Here is a 23,678-nt window from a genome sequence, read left to right as displayed (position 1 = left end):
TCTGACTCCTCATAGCAGGTGGCACTGTCGCTGGGTCCCTCGGCCTGGTCCGCGCCTGTGTCTCCTCCAGATTCAGATGATGATGCTGTGGGCAAGGAGAACAACCAAAACATATCAGTCACCTGTACACATCAGACATATCAGGTACAATACATTATGCCTCATTTCTAAACATGGCATGCATCATGAGGCACATTACACAGAACTCTGCACAATGCAAAGTCTACTTGTGGCCAATTGTGAGAGACACAACGCTCAATGTACAGTAGGATACAAGCAAAAGGCAAGCAAAAAAATAGTATGAGATACACAATGATGATCCACTGCCTGACAACAGGATAGCTGATTATGCATCCCTGCTCATTTTCCCACCCTGCCACCCAAACCCAGAACAGGACATGTTTGAATTGCTTAGACCTTGTGCCACATGGGAAAAGTCCTGCCTGTACTGAAATGTGATGCCATCCTGGGACCTGAACCAAGTGTAACATCACCTCACACTGGCATCACAGCTGTTGACACCCAAAGCCTCATTGTGTGGCTGACCATCATTATTAGTTAGAAACAACATTCTAAATATTTGGCGCATATGCACACACGCACTGCCCAGTGTGAGTATGCATAAGGCCAAAATATTGCACATGTACATTGTGCACCTGTATCCAACACATTACAATTCGAAAGAGTACCATGGTCCAAGGCCACTGCGGCAGACTCGGGCAGAAAACACATGTTTAGACTCAAGATCAGTGCCAAAATATGAAGAATGGCAGACACAGTGAACATGTGGTGCTACATGTAATGTACCAACAGGTGTCACAGACCCACCTCAAACATGACGATGTGCAAAGGAAGATGCATACTGAGACATTGCACCATAGGAGTACATGTGAAAAATAAACATCAGCCAAAGCACAGGGCAAATGTGGAGTAGGGCAAGGCATGTAAAGAAGCAGCTGCAGAAACTGGGACATTCTAATGCCAAAGCATGGAGTGCCTGTCTGACCACACCACTCAAACTATGGGAGTGTTACCATGCCTTGGAGCACTGCAGGGAGCATGTGACACACATGACAACAAACAGACATGTACCTACCCCCTACTTGCTGCTGTCCCTCCTGCAACTGCCTATGGAGGTCTGGGAACACCACTTCCAGGACCCGGAGCATGTTGGGGTTGTGGTGGCGGGTGCCGCCATGCCGGCGTGGAGCTTCCAGATGCAGCTGGACTCTGGCGATGCGGCGGGTCCAGCACCTGATGTCCTGCCACCTCTTCTTGATGTTCCTCAGCCTCCTGCGAGGCCCCCCCTCACTCCTGACAGCCCTGGCGATGTCCAGCCAGATTTCACCCTTCTCATAGGCAGATACCTGTCACAAATGTAAAGTAAAAGAGCATCAGTACACCTGGTCCATGTTCAAAAGACACACATATGTGCCCTAAATACTTGATGACAACAGGGCATCGTAGGCTCCATACATTTGCATCATTGTCCATGAGTATGTGGCCTGTGAGCAAACACTGCTGCATTACATGCCATTGAAAGGCTACAGATGACATGACGTGGGCTAAACACTCTTAGAGCATGGCACTCACAGAGCAATGTATGCTACATCTGGGTGCACTGCAGCCCGTGACACGCTGTCACACACCCCACTACAAGAAATAACCCTCTTTACACAAGACTGTACACCCTGGCATTCACTCCCAACAACATTGCATCTATACACCATACATACACAGTGGGCATTATGTCACCCACACAACAGGTGCACACTCCAAGGTATTGCACCAATCACTCACCTGATCCTCTGGTCTCCCATACAGCTTGCTGTAGTTGGGCAGGAGGGCATCCAGCAGGGCCTTGTTCTCACCATCAGTGAATGCAGGTGCCCTCTCCATGCTCAGCTAATCAGGGTCTAGAGGATTCAGAGACAGCAGCTGTGGTAACCACACCAATGTTGTGCAGGCAAGTGCCCTCCCACAGCCACATGCTGCCTTATATCTGTGCTGCAGAGGGTCTGTGAGTCCAAGGAGTAGTGTGTGATAGGCCACCATAGTTAGCATCCTATGTTCCATCCAATCACATCACACATAAGCCCATTACACACATATGCATGGTTTGAAAATTGAGCCTGAGCTGAACAACAACTTTTGCAACATTGTATACTGTTGCCAAACTGAATTTTCTAGAACACCTGTAGGAGCCTCAAAAAACTCTGTATCCATGACAACCTGGTTGCATTTTGATCAGTACACTGTTCCCCTAGTTGTTCACTATTATTTGTCTAAAATGCCCACACAAGTATGGTGACATTGCGTTGCTAATGCAACCCAGTCAATGGTGTAACGATGCGTACACACGCAGGTACCTTGGGGTACGCTTTGCTCGCGCATGGCCGAAATGCAATAGGGATATGAGGCGTACACACGCACGTACCTTGGGGTACGCTTTGCTCGTGCATGGCCGAAATGCAATAGGGAAACGAGGCGTACACACGCACGTACCTTGGGGTACGCTTTGCTCGCGCATGGCCGAAATGCAATAGGGAAACGAGGCGTACACACGCACGTACCTTGGGGAACGCTTTGCTCGCGCATGGCCGAAATGCAATAGGGAAACGAGGCGTACACACGCACGTACCTTGGGGTACACTTTGCTCGCGCATGGCCGAAATGCAATAGGGAAACGAGGCGTACACACGCACGTACCTTGGGGTACGCTTTGCTCGCGCATGGCCAAAATGCAATAGGGAAACGAGGCGTACACACGCACGTACCTTGGGGTACGCTTTGCTCGCGCATGGCCGTAATGCAATAGGGAAACGAGGCGTACACACGCACATACCTTGGGGTACGCTTTGCTCGCGCATGGCCGAAATGCAATAGGGAAACGAGGCAAACACACGCACGTACCTTGGAGTACGCTTTGCTCGCGCATGGCCGAAATGCAATAGGGAAACGAGGCGTACACACGCACGTACCTTGGGGTACGCTTTGCTCGCGCATGGCTGAAATGCAATAGGGAAACGAGGCGTACACACGCACATACCTTGGGGTACAGTGCGTCAGACATGGTCAAGTGAAGGATTGTGTAGCCTGCGACCCTGTCCACCTTCATGTCACCATTGGGAGAGTCACACCAGGAAATCAGATACCAGGGATGTAGTCTACACTCATGTAGACGATGTGGTGCATACATCAGCTGGCATACATACATCAGGATGCCCCGGGTGTGGCAGACATTGAAGACGCACAGGAATTGTGACCTTGTGCCTCAGTTGATGTGTGAAGAGCTTGCGAGGCATGTCATCAATCATATTGCACATGTGCATCACATGCAGTCAACACTTTGCACCGGAGTAACGTCAGCAACATGTTGCAAGGAACATCAACACTGGAATGGCTCACCATTCAGTACAGGGAACTGGCACATGATGACAGCAACATGCCCACTGTCACAGAGGTGTAATAGCCGCACAGAATGACCCTGTGTGACCACGTCATGTGAGTGCCATGAGCGACATTGTGCATGCCGTTTGCATATGAAATGAACAGGTCAGTATTGTATAACTCACCTTAGAATATCCCCACATATCATCCTGGATATGTCAGTTTCCGTTCTGTAGTACACTTGTGTGTCGGTAGGCATGTCCTGCGGCTCTGCATGTGTTGTTGGCGTCATGTGGGCCGTGATGACGTTGTCAGAGTACACATACGTCACCTCTGCGTGCACACGTCAGGTCCTCTTTTTTAACAACACCAGCGCTGGTCCCGTATAAGTGTAACCTTACACACTTTTGTTGCCACATTCATAGTACAATCACTTCAGACCTTTTATCTTGGATTCTCTGACTCAGGACGTGCCAATAGGGATGTTATTTTCAAAGCCTGTGAGGAATACAAACTAGTCATGTTGGTGACTGACCCTCACCGTCTGTGTCTCCACTCTTATCACGTCAAGCACAACAAGAGCTGCTCCCACTGTCAGGACCAGACATATGAATCCAGGTGTGATTGGTCCCACAAGCCACTCAGACTCCAGCAGTTGGCACTGCACCACAATAGCTCATGGGCTGGACGTAGGACGAGTGCATGGGCGTTGTAGTTGAGACATCACAGCCCCTTAATTTGACATCAGTGCTCCAGGGCAAAGTTGTCAGGTAAACCAAAAAAGTCAGATATATCTTATAGCAAATCAAAATCACCACAATGCACGTGCTATGCTGCATGGGATTCGGGTGACACCGACCACGCGGCTCTGTCAGAATTGCGGCCGTCGTAGCCAGCACCACGACCTCCGGTCCCTGCCCTGCATGTGACGCTGGAGGAGTTAGTGCACTTCCTCATGTCCATGATGTCCCTCACCCCACCAACGCCTATGCGTCGGCTTCTGGCACAGCGGACCCGTCTGGGGGCACGAGCGCGTCTGTTGAATAGCCCCTGACGCCATCACTCGCTTACTCCTGGACGCAGGCGGCGCATATGTCCCAGAACCGCTGGGACAGACAGGATCTGAATGTTCATCCTGGTCCCCGCTGGTTCAACTCCCAACCTCACTGGCAACTATCCCCCAGGTGTCAGCCGTGGCGCCGTTCTCGGGTGGTGATGTCCCCGATACCACACACTGTACGGCTCCGGCGTGGGAAATGTGCTGCAGAACACCGCTATTAATGCTGCATGGGGAGTTTAACTTCAATGAGCCGGGCAGTGCTCATTACAATGGTTGTCAATGAGTATTGGGAGGGTCATGAAGAACCACTGGCACGTGAGTGTCAGTCCCAAGACAACAGGACAGGTGGACTGGGGGATGCAAGTGGTCTGGGCACCTAGCCAGACACTGGTGATGTCTCTACTCCTAACGTGTCTTAGGATGAGCGTGCATCGTACAGTGTTGTGTTAATGTGGGCGGCCAGAGCCTTGGCCCTTCATCTCCCCATTGCTGCCATGAGGACCAACTCCTCACTGAGGTCCTTAAACTCCACTCCTGCTCCACTGAGCCTCTGCAGGCCTATCTTGAGGAATGTACTGTATCTATATTGGGCAGCATGTACAGCCACGCATCATGTTTGGCTGTAGATCGGCACGTTGTCAGACCCCCACACCCCGCCCTGGACTGACCATGTTCCCTGTCCTCCCACCCCACCCCAGAGAGCATGGGCATCCAGGCCTCCAAATCACAGTCCACATTCCCGTTAGCTCTGCTGTAGAGGATATCCAAGAGGTATGAGCACTACGGAAAGACGTCATCATCCTCCCTGAGTCTGGGACTGAGGTCTTCCAACATTACATGCATCCTTAGTCCGCTACCCACACTCTCGGTGGGACATGGTTGTGTAACTGCTGGCAGAGTGTGCGTTGTAGGTACGGGCAATACTTGGGCATGCCCTTGTAAGATGCCAATCAGCGGCACTGTCATTTTTCCGGTGTGGCCTGGATAGCCCCGACTCACTGGGCAGAGCGATGGCACCCAGGGAGGCAAATAGGTCAAAAGCCTGGTATGTATTGAAAGTCGGGAATATGCTACTAACTACTGTTGCTTACTGATATTTTGTTACAAAAGGTAAGTAATCCGTCCTTACTGTTCAGTACATCTGCTGTAGGAGCATCTATGTAGTGTCCTTGCCGTGATGACAGGGTTACTAATGTACGCACACCATGCCACGTGTGTTAATGACCTGTTCATATGTGTGATGGCATCACAGACCATTTGTGAGAAAAAACATTTATGCTGTATGATGATGGATATGTAATAGTTAGGGATGCTACACACCGCAAAATGACTAAGGCAGAACTGTGCAAATGATGGCACATGTGGTGTGTGTGTGTGTTTATTGCTGTCAGATGTCTGGTTGTGCAGACAACCTGCTACAGACATTCACATGACGTTTGTCACTGACATGATACATTGGCATGCTCACTAAGACCTTTCCATCAGATCGTTTGTATGCATGTCATATCCATTCCACACACCACAGGTCTTTAATTATTCACGGAGGAGTGGCTGGGAGCTGGCACACGTTACTTCAGTGTGTATGGCACGCCACACTCCAAATTGTCTAGATCATTTGAAGCAGTCTTGCTTGTGCCATGTACATTGTTACAGTCTTAGTCAGAAAGTTGAAGACATTTCCAATAAATTGTGTATTGCAGGGCACCCCCTCTGGAAAGGCCGTTGCCTGACTTGGAAGCCATGAGGGAGCACAATTGTATTCGTCGGTATCGCTTCAACAGACAGTTGATCAAGGAGCAGACGAACAGGCTTGAGGCTCACCTACAACCACGCCACAGGTATCCAACTGCACTGACACCCAAGGTAAAGGTGATGGCAGCCCTCCATTTCTTTGCCACAGGTACATTCCAATTTACCATAGCTGATGTGGGAGGGATGTCTCAGACAATGATAAGCCGGGTGTTGAGTGATGTTTTGGCAGCTATGTTGCTCGACCTAGATGAATTTATTAGATTCCCTACTCCAGAAGAGTTGACAGATGTCAAGGGGGAATTCTATGCCCTGGGCCGCATGCCACATGTAATTGGTGCAATTGATGGTACACATGTTACTCTGGTGCCACCACAGGTTCAGGAGCAAGCGTATCGCAACAGGAAACACTACCACTCGATAAATGCCCTGGTGGTGTGTCTTGCCAACATGATTATCTCACATGTTTGTGCACATTTTCCAGGATCGTGCCACGATGCTTTCATCATGAGGCGTAGCAGGGTACCACAGATGATGCTGCAGCTGCACAACCACCGGGCATGTCTACTTGGTGAGTATACACTGTCAGCTCTGTATGTCAGTATGTCACAACTTCATGATCTGCATCATATTAATCACTCTTGTACATGATGTCAATTTGCAGGAGACGCTGGATATCCTAACATGCCGTGGTTAATGACTCCACTACGCAACCCCAGGACAGCTGCAGACCAGCGGTACAACAATGCCCATGGGAAGACCAGGCGGGTGATTGAGCGAACATTTGGACTCCTGAAGAGCCGGTTCAGGTGCCTGGACAAGACAGGCGGAGCCCTCCAATACAGCCCACGCAAGGTGTGTGACATCTTCACCGTGTGCTGCATGCTACACAACATGGCAGTGGAGAAGGCCGTGCCACTCTACCTTGATCCTGATGAGCTGGAACATCCGCCCGTTGAGGATGAAGGCCTTGCCCAGGATGCCAGTGACGAGGAGGATGAAGATGATATCCGGAGTCACCTCATCCGAAACTTCTTTTCATATTGGTGAGTCATAGCAGCTTTTTTGTAGCAGATGGACTCTAGAGTAGCATGGGTAGCATGCTGTGTATGCAACAGACTGTATGCAAGGTCACTTGGATGTGTGTTGTGCAGTGTCACACATGTGCATTTCTAATGCAACACACATACGTGCTATGTGTGCACTTGGAATGTACAGGTGTTCTACAACATCTGGCTATTCAACAGGACATTGTGATAATGACATTATACAGAACTTGACCCCTTGTGTGCCACTCTCATCCACAGCTCGCCCTGCCTGTTGTCCGTTGGGGTCATCGTGGGCATCCTGCTATTGCTCATTATGATTGCAACGTCAGCCAAATCAACGGAGCATGCATGGACATGTGTAGAAGTCAATTTGGGTAAGGACGCATATGAGGCTGTTTAGCGTTGGTATGTTTTGAAACGTGTGGTACATGTTCATGTGCATGTAGTGAGACCATGCATACACGCAACTACATTATGTTACTTATTACATGTATGCCCACTCCCATGACAGGATATTCACCCCATCTGACTGTCATCTGTTGTAGTTTGAGACTCTGGTGAATGCATCAATGTGTGTAGACATTGCCACTGCAACATTGCAAATACCTTGGGTTGACATTGTGTCAGAGGTCACAACCATGGACTCTGTGGGGGATTGCAGCCTCACTGTGTGCATTAGATTGTGACAGGATCCTCACCTCCAGCTTGTGGCCCAGTCCAGTTTGATTACCATGAAACTATGTGGTGTGGGTGTGGCCCAGTGTATGTTCCACATGTTAAGACAACTGTCCTGTGAATCAGTTTACATGGATGCATTGCCCCTTGTAGCAGTATATCATGTCATTGTCATGTCGTTACCTCAGTGCAGGTTGAGAATACTGCTACGCCAGCCTTCACAGTGAGTAGCAGTGCTGTTTAGATTCACATGATGCCAAGTATGTTTTGCATGTAAAGTGAAATTGTTGGGATGATGCATATGTGATTTATTGTGTTGCACCAGTGGAGTGCAGTCATTCACATGAATCTCTGGTCCCGTGCTGCATTCCTGTGTAATGGTAGGGTCTCATTATGTGGCTCGGATCAACATCACTAGCACTTTATAGTTCTTCTACCTGCATGTAATGTTTTGCATAGTAATGCTAACTTGACAGATCAAAAGACTGGCTACAGAGTGCCTCCATTGCATGTTGGTCATTAGCTTCCTCAACATATGTGATAGTTACAGCTGTTGTGGCTGAAGTCAAGTTTGCCTACATGGCCCTTATGGGTAACCAATATCAGATACAGACATTACAGTTAGCGTAAGTAGCATTTCCATATGTTTCCATTTGTTTGTAAGGTCCACCTCATCTGAGCCAGTGAATGAGTTTTTTACAACATAGATCTAATTGCATGGTAGCTCAGTTGTGAGCGGTACACATGACTCTAATGGATGACAGACTGTCCTAGGTTTTATGTGCCCGTGTCATAGCATCGGATCTCATATGATGGCATGATTAATCATCTAAACTTGTCTCCAGTTAGTACACTTCACAGGTGTGAGTGGTACAGTGTATCAAATGAGGTATTTGAAATGTCAGTGACATGAGAATGTAATCCTAATGGTTATTTGCCTCTGTTTCAGGTCTCCCTCCCAGCAGTTCCCATCCTCTCCTTCCCTCGCCTGATCACCCTTTTGTGTCTGTCGTTTGTACTCAGACCAAGGGGCTATTTGGTGGTGGAACCCTTTGAGCATCACACCACTCTGAAGAAGAAAGGTATGGCCAGTCCTTGACAGGCTTGTAGGTAATAGTACTGCTGCATTACAGGTGACATCAATTATAGTGTAATTTGGACTTCTTGCCAATGCACATGTATGTTTCATGATGCTCCATGGGCTCACAATGTAAATAATCATGTTGTGCATGACGTCTGACTTCTACGGAATATTGTGCCGCCTTGATGTCAACACACATGTCCTTCTAATGTGCATCTATACTATTTGTCATTAACTTAGCTTATGCTTGTTATGTGTTTACCGGTAAAGTGACCACACGCATGGGGTTGGGGAAGGCTAGTATACTATGTTGTGTGTGAGGTAGATGGCTTTGTAGCTGCTGTTTAGCTTTGAAAACACTAGCTGTAGTCTACACATGATGATGCTGTGTGTCCTGTGCACCACTTGTCCGTAATGGCCCTGATCCAGTGACTGTGATCTTGGTGATTACTGTGCCATTTAATTGTCAGTGACCCTGAGTGAGGCAGACACTCCTGCCTTCACATACACATGTCACTTTGTGGCTTGCCAATGGCGTTGTGGTATGTGCTTGTTTTGCAAGTTGTCACACCCCTCCTGCCGTCATGTCTTCACTCATTGCTGCTGCTGCATACACAGCCACCATGCAGCGCACACCATCCAGGAACACTGACACCTACAGGATGACCCTCCTTCCATCCATTTATGGAGCATGCTCCTGCCACCCTACACACAGACAAAACCAGACAATCAGCATCCTGGTATCACAATGCTTCGGACTCAGCCATTGCTGCTGCTATGCCTGTGTGTGCGACACATACTGGCACGACTATGCAGATTCACATGACATCGGGTCTACGTACCACCAGGTCATGTGCCGTGTCCAGCACACCCCCCCCTTCCACGGCACAATTTTGTACAGTGTTACCTTGTCAATACCACTATAGCACTAAACTGCTTGCTTACAGTCACGTGGCTGTACACAACCTGCTCACACCACTGCAACATAGCTGTCACAGTCAGTCAAGTTGCCACATGGAACACACACCATGACCATGTCTCTTGGGTGTGGTGTGATTTCCCCGTTGTGGTGTAGGTATTTGTCAGACGTGTGTAGTTGTTCTGTATGCGTAGCTACCATTACAGTAGTATAGTACTTGTAGCTACATAGGGGTAGGTCACCTATTCAGGTGTGCTAGTGTAGAGTGCTACAGCCCATTGCCCACAGTCTGTCCTGCCAGCCTTGTCCTGTGCGCCACACATCAGATCCACAGTACTGCATCATGCTGATGATAGCTCACATACCTGAGGACACAGTTGTAGGTACTCCCTACCTGGACCACTACTTTTGTGCCACTGATATGTACACCTCAAAGTGACTCTCCTGGGCCAGCCTGGGATAGAATTTTTGGGATCCATACCCCCCTCCAGCATTTACTGTCCCACGCAGGTGTGTCTTTCCATCCATGTATGTAGTTGATAGGAATTTCTGACCAATGTGTGTACTCACTCAGATTCTGATCGAAGTGTGAGGCTGACTGCAGTTTGTTGTATACCCTTGCATTTTATACATTTGCACACACATATCAGTTTATGCTGTTTCAAAGATAACTCACCAAATGCGTATGAGGTTTAGAATATTTATTGGGTGATATTGTGCAGGAAACGTGAATAGATGCTGTACAGGAAGGGGTGGAATCCAAAGTTCACTGCTGGAGATGAGATGCCTTACAGTTTGAGTCACCAGAGTCCAGGCCACAGTGCTTGGCATCATTGGGCGGACTGTGACCAGCAAGTCTATGTGGGAGAGTCTCATAGGGGATGCTGTTGCACCCAGGGGCAATATGCCAGGTCCAGTGTCCTGGGAGATGTCCATGGCCCACTGCCCCTCAACGTCTACGCCGAGGACGACCCACCTTCCTTGGGGGACCCTCATGTGCAGGCATAGACGGTGCATGGGACGCTATGTCAGAGGGTTCCTCCTCCTCCTCCCTCCCTGTGGCTGGTGTTGCACTTTGCCGTGATGTTGCTGGCCTTGTGACACAGGGAGGGGGCCGCATGTTGGCAGCCATCTGACGTAGCATATGGCAAATGTCACGATGCACCATCAAGAGCTGAGCCTGATGTGCCTCCACCGGTCCATAATGCTGGTCTTGCCTGGCTATTTGCTCTGCCTGCTGTTGTCTGACCTGGTTGAGGGCCTCCGCAAGCTGGCTTACCTCCCTGGTGTCCCGCCGGTATGCCTCCAGGATGTTAGTGAGTTCAGGCATACCGGGTGCTGCAGCTGCCTGTCCAGATTCTCGCCTCCGCCTTCCGCCACTCCCACCACCCTGACCCACATGAGCACGGCCTGCACTAGTGGGCACATCCGCTCGACGGGCCCCCCGATTACTGGCAGGGTGGAGGTCGTCACCAACCTCAGGGGCGCCCGACAAAGGGTGTCCCTCATTTTCAGACTGACTCTCTTGTGGATCATGGGCAGGGCTCTGACCTGTCTGCTGGGATGTGGTGGGAATGGGTCCGGTGGTTGGCTGAGATGTAGCTGGTTCAGTTGCTGCAGGGGTTTGGGATCCAGAGGTGCCAGGTTGGTTGGGGTCATCCACAGTGCGTTGAGGGACGGCGCTGTTGGTGGGTCTAGGTTCTGCTGAGCCTGGGACTGGGATCCTTCTCCCCCCTGGTTAGGGGGGAGCTCCGCACGTTCCCCTGTGTGTGGGAGAGACAGACACTGTTAAGGCACTATCAAGTGACATCTTGTTTACTTATCCATTATCAGCATCACAGTTCCACAAGCTTTACATTGTTGACATTGTTAAGTTGTGTATGTAGTGGTACAAAAATAAAATGTACTCTGGGGTATTTACATTCTTCCTTTGTCTTGACAATGACTGACACAGCCATTGCTGTGTCTTGTGTTGCCGGCACCACACGTGTTAAGCATTGCTCAGTTTCACGCAACATCCAGGATACGGTGTAAATCCTTATGTCTGCGTCATGCATGCACAGAGTTCATATGCAGCGTGTTAATGTAAGAGACAGAGCATCATTATTTTGCATGTCATCTACTACTTTGGATGTCTTTTGCTGTCCCGTGCTGGCCAAACAATGCCAACACCCCTGGACCTGTAGACACACAGTTATAGATCATGGCTTTTGAACTTGGCACTTCTCAAACACGCATCACCTTGTCTATACCCATGTCCATGTCAGTACTTACGTGCATACACAAAGTTCATGAGATGGGACACGTGCATTGTTTGAGAGGCACAATGGACTAGAGCATCTGCTATGTGCATGTATGAGTTGTATGCATATTCATATGAGTGAGTGTTTTGTTGTGGTACATGACAATTGGGACAGTGTTGCACTCCATTGCCTGTCCCCAGGGGATGACTTTCTGTATGGGGGTGTATGACAAGGCATGCTATTACTTTGCTTGGGAATTGGAAGCGTCCATCGTTCATGATTTGGCTGTCCCCTGATGTAGCATGCTGGCATGATCATGTTTTAGTGTTGGTGCACAGTATGTGTGACCTTGTCCTGGTTTTTGTGTTTGCAGTGATCACAGGAGGGACTTGTGCTGCCTACACCTGTGCCCATTGTGTACTACAGAGCATTCCGAGATGTGTGTCCTGACACAGTACAGTGTGGACTGCAAATGGTGGGTGTGTTGCAGGCACATAGCAGATGACTGCTGGTACTTGTGACACATCCCTTAACATTCTGCTCTATGGTGTTTGTAAGGCCTGTGCAGTGCTTAGGTGCAACTGTGTGTGTGCCCAGGGAGCTGCGGTGAAGTGACAGAGGGAGGAACACTGAGGGATGGATACAGAGGGAGGGAGGGCGACAGAGGGAGAGGGCAACAGAGGGAGAGGGCAACAGAGGGAGAGGGCAACAGTGGGAGAGAGCGACAGTGGGAGAGGGCAACAGAGGGAGAGGGCGACAGTGGGAGAGGGCGACAGTGGGAGAGGGCGACAGTGGGAGAGGGCGACAGTGGGAGAGGGCAACAGAGGGAGAGGGCGACAGTGGGAGAGGGCGACAGTGGGAGAGGGCGACAGTGGGAGAGGGCAACAGAGGGAGAGGGCAACAGAGGGAGAGGGCAACAGAGGGAGAGGGTGACAGTGGGAGAGGGCAACAGAGGGAGAGGGCGACAGGGCGACAGAGGGAGAGGGCAACAGAGGGAGAGGGCGACAGGGCGACAGAGGGAGAGGGCAACAGAGGGAGAGGGCAACAGAGGGAGAGGGCGACAGTGGGAGAGGGCGACAGAGGGAGAGGGCAACAGAGGGAGAGGGCAACAGAGGGAGAGGGCGACAGTGGGAGAGGGCAACAGAGGGAGAGGGCGACAGTGGGAGAGGGCAACAGAGGGAGAGGGCGACAGGGCGACAGAGGGAGAGGGCAACAGAGGGAGAGGGCAACAGAGGGAGAGTGCGACAGTGGGAGTGGGCCACAGAGGGAGAGGGAGACAGGGATGGAGACAGGTTGTTTGTGCTTGCTTGCTTGCTACGCTGCCTTACTGTGTCACAAAATATCGCATCTCTGGAAGGTGTGTCCGCAACATGAAATTGATTAGGAGCTGTGGTCAACTATCTTGTGTGATATTTCCCTATCCCTGTACATTGGGCATGGTGCTTGAGTGAGGCCCTGGGACATATGGGATGAGAGCAGCCTCCTACCCTCCACCTTCCACCCTTTGTGGCTCCCACTTGCAACAAACCACTTTTAGTTGTGTCCTGCTAGGACTCATGGCCACCCACCCCATGCTGCTGGGCACTGTTGTAAGTCCACCCATGTGCGATGTATTTTTTGTACACTCACCAGACTCAACTGCTCCTTCTATTCCATGTACTCCCACCGGTGGCAGCAGGGCCATGACTCTCTCCTCCCAGGGATGGTATACAGGAGGTCTGCGGGGACTGCCGCCTCCTGTGTGGTGTGCAGAGGCGTAGTCCTGGTCCATTTTCTTCTTGACCATCCTCCGCAGCTCATACCACCTGGACTGGCATTCCGCCCTGGTGCGCCGGATGGGTGCAACAGCATTGACCCGGTCTACGATCCTCTCCCACAGGCGTGTTTTTTCTGCCAGGCTGGTCTGTCTGACCAATGGGCCAAACAGCTGTGGCTCGACTCTGATGACTTCATCTGTAAGTATCTCATTCTCCGGGTTAGTGAACTTTGGATTCTTGGGTGTGGTCATGGTGTGGGGTGTATGTGGTTGAGGGTGTGATGGTGTGTATGGATGAGGGTGTGTGGTTGTGATTGTGAAGGGGGTGGTGTGGGTGTAGATGTGATGGTGTATGTGTGAAGGTATGTGGCTGCAATTGTTGGTGTGCTCTCAGTTTCCTCGCAAGAATGGGTATGTTGCAAAGGATGATGGGTTGTATGTGTGGACCCTTTTATTGGTCAAATAGTGGGTGTGGCTTAATTTGAATTGGGGGGGTGTGTGTTATATGGGGTGGGTGTTGGTGTTGACCTCTGTTTGGCTGTGACCAGGACAGTGATTCTCAATGGAGTGTACACAGGAGACATGTTCAGTGTTGTTGTGCGACCTGTTTGGTAAGTCCTTGTGCTGCTTTGGATGTTGGTGTTATGTGTGCGTGTCATACTTGTGCGTGCGATCGACTTGTACGGGCCGTTGGCGGTTGGGGCTGTTCACGTGGGCTGGTTGGGGGGGTGTGCGTGTTGTACTTGTGCGTGCGGTTGACTGGTACGAGCCGTTGGCGGGTGGGGGTGTTCGCGTAGGGGGGTGTGCGTGTCATACTTGTGCGTGCGATCGACTGGTACGAGCCGTTGGCGGGTGGGGGTGTTCGCGTAGGGGGATGTGCGTGTCGTACTTGTGCGTGCGAACGACTTGTATGGGCCGTTGGAGGTTGGGGCTGTTCGCGTGGGCTGGTTGGGGGGTGTGTGTGTCGTACTTGTGCGTGCGGTTGACTGGTACGGGCCATTGGCGGGTGGGGGTGTTCGCGTAGGGGGGTGTGCGTGTCGTACCTGTGATTGCGAACGACTTGTACGGGCTGTTGGCGGTTGGGGCTGTTCGCGTGGGCTGGTTGGGGGGGTGTGCGTGTCATAATTGTGCGTGCGATCGACTTGTACGAGCCATTGGCGGTTGGGGGTGTTCGAGTAGGGTGGTGTGCGTGTCGTACTTGTGCGTGCGAACGACTTGTACGGGCCATTGGCGGTTGGGGCTGTTCGCGTGGGCTGGTTGGGGGGTGTGCGTGTCGTACTTGTGTGTGCGGTTGACTGGTACGGGCCGTTGGTGGGTGGGGGTGTTCGCATAGGGGGGTGTGCGTGTCGTACCTGTGCGTGCGATTGACTGGTACGAGCCGTTGGCGGGTGGGGGTGTTCGCGTAGGGGGGTGTGCGTGTCGTACTTGTGCATGCGAACGACTTGTACGGGCCGTTGGCGGTTGGGGCTGTTTGCGTGGGCTGGTTGGGGGGGGTGTGCGTGTCGTACTTGTGCGTGCGGTTGACTGGTACGAGCCGTTGGCAGGTGGGGGTGTTCGCGTAGGGGGGTGTGCGTGTCGTACTTGTGAGTGCGATCGACTTGTACGGGCCGTTGGTGGTTGGGGCTGTTCGCGTGGGCTCGTGGGGGGTGGTGTGCGTGTCGTACTTGTGCATGCGGTTGACTGGTACGAGCCGTTGGCGGGTGGGGGTGTTCGTGTAGGGGGGTGAGCGTGTCATACTTGTGCGTGCGATCGACTTGTACGAGCCGTTGGCGGTTGGGGCTGTTCGCGTGGGCTGGTTGGGGGGGGTGTGCGTGTCATACTTGTGCGTGCGATCGACTTGTACGATCCGTTGGCGGGTGGGGTTGTTCGCGTAGGGGGTGTGCGTGTCGTACTTGTGCGTGCGATCGACTTGTACGGGCCGTTGGCGGTTGGGGCTGTTCGCGTGGGCTGGTTGGGGGGGTGTGCGTGTCGTACTTGTGCATGCGATCGACTTGTACGAGCCGTTGGCGGGTGGGGGTGTTCGCGTAGGGAGGTGTGCGTGTCGTACTTGTGCGTGCGATCGACTTGTACGGGCCGTTGGCAGTTGGGGCTGTTCATGTGGGCTGGTTGGGGGGGTGTGCGTGTCGTACTTGTGCGTGCGATCGTCTTGTACGGGCCGTTGGCGGTCGGGGCTGTTCGCGTGGGCTGGTTGGGGGGGTGCGTGTTGTACTTGTGCATGCGGTTGACTGGTACGAGCCGTTGGCGGGTGGGGGTGTTCACGTAGGGGGGCGTGCGTGTCGTACTTGTGCATGTGATCGACTTGTACGAGCCGTTGGCGGGTGGGGGTGTTCGCGTAGGGAGGTGTGCGTGTCGTACTTGTGCGTGCGATCGACTTGTACGGGCCGTTGGCAGTTGGGGCTGTTCATGTGGGCTGGTTGGGGGGGTGTGCGTGTCGTACTTGTGCGTGCGATCGTCTTGTACGGGCCGTTGGCGGTCGGGGCTGTTTGCGTGGGCTGGTTGGGGGGGTGCGTGTTGTACTTGTGCATGCGGTTGACTGGTACGAGCCGTTGGCGGGTGGGGGTGTTCACGTAGGGGGGTGTGCGTGTCGTACTTGTGCGTGCGATCGACTTGTACGGGCGGTTGGCTGTTGGGGCTGTTCGCGTGGGCTGGTTGGGGGGGTGTGTATGTCGTACTTGTGCGTGCGATCGACTTGTACGAGCCGTTGGCGGGTGGGGGTGTTCACGTAGGAGGGTGTGCGTGTCGTACTTGTATGTGCGATCGACTTGTGTTGGCGGTTTGGGCTGTTCGCGTGGGCTGGTTGGGGGGTGTGCGTGTCATACTTGTGCGTGCGATCGACTTGTACAAGCCGTTGGTGGGTGGGGGTGTTCGCATAGGGGTGTGTCGTACTTGTGCGTGCGAACGACTTGTACGGGCCGTTGGCGGTTGGGGCTGTTCGCGTGGGCTGGGTGGGGGGGTGTGCGTGTCGTACTTGTGCGTGCGGTTGACTGGTACGAGCCGTTGGTGGGTGGAGGTGTTCGCGTAGGGGGGTGTGCGTGTTGTACCTGTGCGTGCGATCGACTGGTACGAGCCGTTGGCGGGTGGGGGTGTTCGCGTAGGGGGGTGTGCGTGTCGTACTTGTGCGTGCGAACGACTTGTACGGGCCATTGGCGGTTGGGGCTGTTCGCGTGGGCTGGTTGGGGGGATGTGCGTGTCTTACTTGTGCATGCGGTTGACTGGTACGAGCCGTTGGCGGGTGGGGGTGTTCGCGTAGGGGGGTGTGCGTGTCGTACTTGTGCGTGCGATCGACTTGTACGGGCCATTGGTGGTTGGGGCTGTTCGCGTGGGCTCGTTGGGGGGGTGTGCGTGTCATGCTTGTGCGTGCGGTTGACTGGTACGAGCCATTGGCGGGTGGAGGTGTTCGCGTAGGGGGGTGAGCGTGTCATACTTGTGCGTGCGATCGACTTGTACGAGCCGTTGGCGGTTCGGGCTGTTCGCATTGGCTGGTTGGGGGGGTGTGCGTGTCGTACTTGTGCGTGCGATCGACTTGTACGATCCGTTGGCGGGTGGGGGTGTTCACGTAGGGGGGTGTGCTTGTCGTACTTGTGCGTGCGATCGACTTGTACGGGCCGTTGGCGGTTGGGGCTGTTCGCGTTGGCTGGTTGGGGGGGTGTGCGTGTCGTACTTGTGCGTGCGATCGACTTGTACGAGCCGTTGGCGGGTGGGGGTGTTCGCGTAGGGGGGTGTGCGTGTCATACTTGTGCGTGCGATCGACTTGTACGGGCCGTTGGCGGTTGGGGCTGTTCGCGTGGGCTGGTTGGGGGGGTGTGCGTGTCGTACTTGTGCGTGCGATCGACTTGTACGGGCCGTTGGCGGTTGGGGCTGTTCGCGTGGGCTGGTTGGGGGGGACGTGCGTGTTGTACTTGTGCATGCGGTTGACTGGTACGAGCCGTTGGCGGGTGGGGGTGTTCGCGTAGGGGGGTGTGCGTGTCGTACTTGTGCGTGCGATCGACTTGTACAGGCCGTTGGCGGTTGGGGCTGTTCGCGTGGGCTGGTTGGGGGGGTGTGCGTGTCGTACTTGTGCGTGCGATCGACTTGTACGAGCCGTTGGCGGACTGGGGGTGTTCGCGTAGGGGGGTGTGCGTGTCGTACTTGTGCGTGCGATCGACTTGTACGGGGCGTTGGCGGTTGGGGCTGTCCGCGTGGGCTGGTTGGGGGGTGTGCATGTTGTTCTTGTGCGTGCGATCGACTTGTACTAGCCGTTGGCGGGTGGGGGTGTTCGCGTAGGGGGGTGTGCGTGTCGTACTTGTGCGTGCGATCGACTTGTACGGGCCGTTGGCGGTTGGGGCTGTTCGCGTGGGCTGGTTGGGGGGGTGTGTGTGTCGTACTTGTGCGTGTGATCGACTTGTACGAGCCGTTGGCGGGTGGGGGTGTTTGCATAGGGGGGTGTGCGTGTCGTACTTGTGCGTGCGATCGACTTGTAAGGGCCGTTGGCGGTTGGGGCTGTTCGCGTGGGCTGGTTGGGGGGGTGCGTGTCGTACTTGTGCGTGCGATCGACTTGTACAAGCCGTTGGCGGGTGGGGGTGTTCGCGTGGGCTGGTTGGGGGGGTGTGCGTGTCGTACTTGTGCGTGCGATCGACTTGTACGGGCCGTTGGCGGGTGGGGCTGTTCGCGTAGGGGGGGTGCGTGGCATACTTGTGCTTGTGCGAGGGGTACACGTGTGGTATGGTTTGACGCTGCTTGATGCGACCCGATGTTTGCCGTACGAATCATTGTTTATGTCCGAATACTTTGTTCCGTCCGAATCGCTGTCAGGCTTCTCGTACAGGATCGTACTTGTGTGTTTGTACGGGCTGGTTACGAATCGTACGGTAGGATTCCCGATGCATGTTCGTACGGATCATCGACTGTGATTCGGACGGTTCGATGATATTCGTACGGAAATAGACGGGAACCGATCGGAATTCGCAGGTCGGACGTAAAGTTCCCATTCGTACGGATTCGGATACGAATGCGATTCGTACGGCGGATTATTTTACCGGATCAGAATCGGCCCCTAAGTGTAAGAAATCACCATATGGTACCCTAACTTCACAGCAGAATCATTTCGATTTAGAATGAACACCCTCGATACTAACAGGACTCCCTGCCACCAAATGTGATTTCAATACAAGGCAAGGAGCCTACCTGACTCATAGCTCTATTTTAAGTCATGCATTAGCCAAGACCAGGGTTCTCCAAAGTCAGTCCTAGAAGGCAAGATCCATGCTATTTTTCTTTTTTTTGCATACACCCATTTAGATACATGTAGTTACCTTTAAAATCTGACATCGTTCCAGCCCTCCAGGACTGATTTAGGAGAACCCTGGACAAGACCTTTAGAATTTATTAAAATTACAAATCTGACCAAGACCCCGAGAGAGGTTGAAATGCATCTTTTATATATTCACTGAAAAAACCATAGGTTTCAGACATGTTATAGTTAGGAATTAGCATTTAAAAAACCTTTGAAATTCACTGAAAAAAACCATAGGTTTCAGACATCTTATAGTTAGGAATTAGCATTTAAAAAACCTTAGACATTCACTGAAAAAAACATAGGTTTTAGGGGTGTTATAGTTAGTTGGACATTTCACTCGTACAAAACCATTAAAAGCCCCGCGTTATAGTTAGTTCTACTAACTATAACTCGCGCGCCCGCAATCCACTGCTGATGATGTCACATATTACATCATTCATTACATGGTCAGTGACATCACTGATGACATCTCAAATGGCATCACTGATGACATCATCCAGTGAATGTGGTCTGCTTTGATATTTAAATAAGTATTATATATATTACCTACTGACGATAGCCAGTAGGTATATATAGTTAGGATTTTTTCTCTATGGGATTTCTGAAAATTCTATGTCTAATAACTTTGGTGTTTGTGGACGGAATTGGCTGAAATTGTCAGGAAAATGGCACATTTTGCTTCTGAGCAGCCCCTAAAAATATGGGGGGATTTCGTCAAGGGGGGGCCAAGAAATAGGGGGGTCCCAAAACGCGTTTTTCCCATTCATTTTTCCTTAGGGCGGTTGGACTCACTTTTAGCTCGAACGGCTGAATGGATTTACATGAAACTTGGCAAAATTGTAGATATGGTTTGCCCGACGTGCCTTTGCTATGTCTCAATATATGTGCTCCAGTGGATTTTGAGAAATTAACGTTTAAAAAAATATATATATCTGTGACAGCGCTCCGGTTAGCGCCCTGGTTCGCGTACCGGACGCGTCACGGAACTTCGCGAAGCGAAGCTGATTGGCTCTCCGGTGTCTGTCAACATTCTAAACAGTCCGGAGCGGCCGCCATCTTGTCTCTCGGTAGGATCGAGAGACAAGATGTGGTGAAAAACGAAGGGGGAAATGAAGGAAAAGGGGCAAGGTAGACCCCTCCTGACCCCCTAGGATTGATGAGGGGGATATTAAAGTGCTCCGCGGGGCAAAAAATAAAAAATACAAATTTGCGATTTTTCGCCGTAGGGGCGCGTCCCGGTACGCGAACCGGGCAGCTCACCGGGCAGCTAACCGGGCAGCTAACCGGCAGCGTAATGGGAGTCTGAGGAGAAGCTGATTGGCTGTCAACATTGTAAACAGTCCGGAGCGGCCGCCGTCTTGTCTCTCGGTAGGTTCGAGAGGCAAGATGTGGTGAAAAATGAAGGGGGAAATGAAGGAAAGGGGGCAAGGTAAACCCCTCCTGACCCCCTAGGATTGATGAGGGGGATATTAAAGTCCCCCGCGGGGCATAAAAAATGTTTTTGCCATTTTTTGCGGTAGAGGCGCTTCCCGGTACGCGAACCGGGCAGCTAACCGGCAGCGTAACGGGAGTCCGCCATCTTGTGTTTTTGGAGCGTCCGGTTCGCGTACCGGGTAGCGTCCCGGTAAGCGTAACAAGGTGAAAACCAAGAGAAACAGTAAAAAAAAATTAAGGGAATAGATTTCCAGCAAACTTGGCAAAATTGTAGGGACTGTTTGTTTGATGTGGCCTCAAGATACGTGTACGTGTGGATTTTGTCTAATTAAGGTTAAAAAAAATATATATATCTGTAAGCGTGCTCCGGCGCGCTTACGTTACGGGTTTTGTTTGCGCTGCAGAGCCGATACGTCACGGTTATGCGACGCGTCATGAGGCGTCTCACGTGGCTACGTGATACGTCACGTAATAAAGAATATATTTTACAGCTATAGATATTAGCTTTTAAAAAACCAATGAAATTCACTGAAAAAAACATAGGTTATAGACCATATATAGTTAGGAATTTGCATTTACAAAACCTTGAAAATTCACTAAAAAAACCATAGGTTAGAGACCATATATAGTTAGATGGACATTTTATTGACATAAAACCAATGAAATTCCATATATAGTTAGTTGCACTAACTATATATCGCGCACCCGCAATCCACTGCTGATCATGTCATATATTACATCATTCATGACATGGTCAGTGACATCACTGATGACATCACTGATGACATCTCAAATGACATCACTGATGACATCACTGATGACATCTCAAATGACATCTCAAATGACATCACTGATGACATCACTGATGACAACATCCAGTGACTGTATGTTTCTATAAAGTTAAAATATGTCTTACATATTAAAGAATGAGTAGATGTATAAGTGTCTGGACGAAGGATTTAGTAGGTGCATGACTGAATGTATGAGTGAGTGATTAAATGTGTCTCACTGAGTGCATGGGTTAGTGACTAAACTGTCTTAATTTGTGCATCATTATGTCTTTTGTTCTGTAAACTGCTGCATGTGTTGATCAGTAGCTATATGAGTAACTATATGGGTTATTGATTGATTGTCCAAGTATTTGTATGGGAGACTGAGTGTGTGTGTGGCTGGCTGGGAGATGTGTGACTCTGTGCAGATCAATGTGTTCTTGTATCAATGATTGTATAAGAGAGTAAGTATGTGTTAGTATATGTTTGAAAATGTAAGGTACTCTATGTTTAACTGTATAGATTAGAAAATGGAAGTGTGATTGATTCTTTACAGGACTGACTAGGTGTGTGAGTAACTCCATGGATGAGTGGCAGAGTGTGAGTGTCTGTATAGGTGTATGAGTGCATATGATAGTGTTGTAAAGATGAGTGATTGTATGTATAAATGATTGTATGGGTGAATGAGTGAATGTGTGTGTAGACGTAGGAATCAGTGAGGGCGTATGAGGTAACTAGTATTGGTGTGTCAATGGTTTAAAAAATTATATTCTGTATTTAACACAGGGTGTAACAGAGGTTATATTAAAGTGTGAGGAGATGCATTGTATTGTCACATGAATGATATCATCAGTGATGTGACCATTGATGTCAAATGAGATGTCATCAGTGATGTCATCAGTGATGTCATTTGAGATGTCATCAGTGATGTCATCAGTGATGTCATTTGAGATGTTATCAGTGTTGTCATTTGAGATGTCATCAGTGATGTCATCAGTGATGTCATTTGAGATGTCATCAGTGATGTCATCAGTGATGTCACTGACCATGTCATGAATGATGTAATATGTGACATCATCAGCAGTGGATTGCGGGTGCGCGATATATAGTTAGTGCAACTAACTATATATGGAATTTCAATGGTTTTGTGTGAGTAAAATAAGGTTTTTTAAATGCTAATTCCTAACTATATATGGTCTATAACCTATGGTTTTTTCAGTGAATTTTCAAGGTTTTGTAAATGCTAATTCCTAACTATATATGGTCTATAACCTATGGTTTTTTCAGTGAATTTCATTGGTTTTTTAAAAGCTAATATCTGTAGCTGTAAAATGTATTCTTCTTTAAATCCAAAAATATATTTTATATGTTTATTAATAAAAAAAATGTTTTATATATTTTTTTCTTCGCTCCCGCTTCGCGAATCGGGAAGTTTCCCGTTAGGTGACCTTGATGCCGTGAAATAGTCTGCGAACCGGTAAACGTTCCTTTAGCGCAACTGCCGCGTTAGAAAACAACATCGTGACGCCTCGCGTCCGCATGACGTTTCGCGTTGTCGCGTGATACGTCATATGACGTGCTACGTTAGCGTACCCGAAAGCGAACCGAGGCGCGAAGCGCAGGTTCACGGAAGCAAACCGGGAGGTGGCGCAAAGCGCGTAACGTAAACACAGCAGGTCATGTGACTTGGTAATAACACTTTTCATTGGTTCATTTCACTTTTGGTTTCCTAATGATGTAAGACTAGGTCATGTAATCTAAAATTAACACTTTTCATTGGTTGAGAACTATTGTTTTTCCCAAATGATGAAAACCCCTCCTTCTTTCCTCACTCTGACTTTCATCTTTGTGAGAGAAAGACCCTTTGTTAGCAGTGAGCAATGGCTTCTTTAGTAGCTTCAGCTGGTGCTTCCCCACCACCTCCACCACATCCAAGGAAGAGAGGACCACCTGCTGAAGTTATAATTCAGCAAGAAGAGGAAGAAGAGGAAGAGGAGGAAGAGCAGGAAGAGAGGCAGTTTTTGCCTGAAGAGCCCAGGAGGTCTCACCGGAAAGAAAACTTCATTTGGCAATTTTTTAAAATTCCCAAAGGCCAGAAAAAAGTAAATGCAAGATACGTAACTTGCCTTATATGTCAAGATAGACTGTCCAGAGGGACCGAGAAGAAATACAGTTACGGAAACTACACAATGCATCGCCATATGACTAGGTGGCATCCTAACAACTACAGTGCTGCACAGTTTCGTAACGATCTAGATAATCCCCCTATTATGGCCA

Source organism: Lissotriton helveticus, chromosome 8 (assembly GCF_964261635.1).
Source record: "Lissotriton helveticus chromosome 8, aLisHel1.1, whole genome shotgun sequence".
NCBI lineage: Eukaryota > Metazoa > Chordata > Amphibia > Caudata > Salamandridae > Lissotriton > Lissotriton helveticus.
The sequence above is the reverse complement of the archived record's forward strand: the minus strand, read 5'-3'. Positions refer to the sequence as shown.